This window comes from Ursus maritimus, unplaced genomic scaffold (genome assembly GCF_017311325.1).
Source record: "Ursus maritimus isolate PB19 unplaced genomic scaffold, ASM1731132v1 scaffold_11, whole genome shotgun sequence".
NCBI classification, from domain to species: Eukaryota; Metazoa; Chordata; class Mammalia; order Carnivora; family Ursidae; genus Ursus; species Ursus maritimus.
Window position 1 is genome coordinate 42,860,848 of NW_024423453.1, and position 645 is coordinate 42,861,492.

The following is a 645-nucleotide window of genomic DNA, read 5'->3' on the forward strand; positions in this document are numbered from 1 at the left end:
CTCGGAGTTTGTCTATAAAAGGGAATAGAGAAGTACGTGCATACTTAGAAGGGAACATTAGGTCCAGTGATACTGTACATTTGGAATTGTTTTTAGGTGGGTAGAGTTCACCCTTTGCAATAGGAGGCAGAGGCATTGACTGTACAAATATGTATTGGGTCACTACTAATGGCCCACTTGAGGTATGTGGTCATAAATAAAAAATGAGTCCCGTCAGCGCAGCGGTTTTCCTCTGGTAACATTCTAGAGCTTGAGTATGCATAAGACAGGCACAGTAAGAGAGCCGGGCTTATCCTGGGTTGGGGTTCTGTCAAGCAGGTTAAAAAAAAAAAAAAAAAGCATACACTTGAAATTCTGCCTAAAATTCCATGGGGTTCATGAACACATGGTAGATGAAATTTTTGCAAGAGAATCCAAGAACACCATAAAGAAGTTAGCATGAAGCAGGGAAACGGATTTCTTAAATGCTACTCAGAATCTGATGCTTGTGTATAATAAACAACAGCTGAAGCTCTGCTGGGCGGAATAAAAGCTGTCTTTCTCACCTCCTTGTACTAGCAGTAATTTCTCGTTGGCCTTTAGGAATGGGACCCTATTCACCTTTTTTTCCTCCTGTTAGAAGGTTGTATGAGAAGCTCTCAGGAA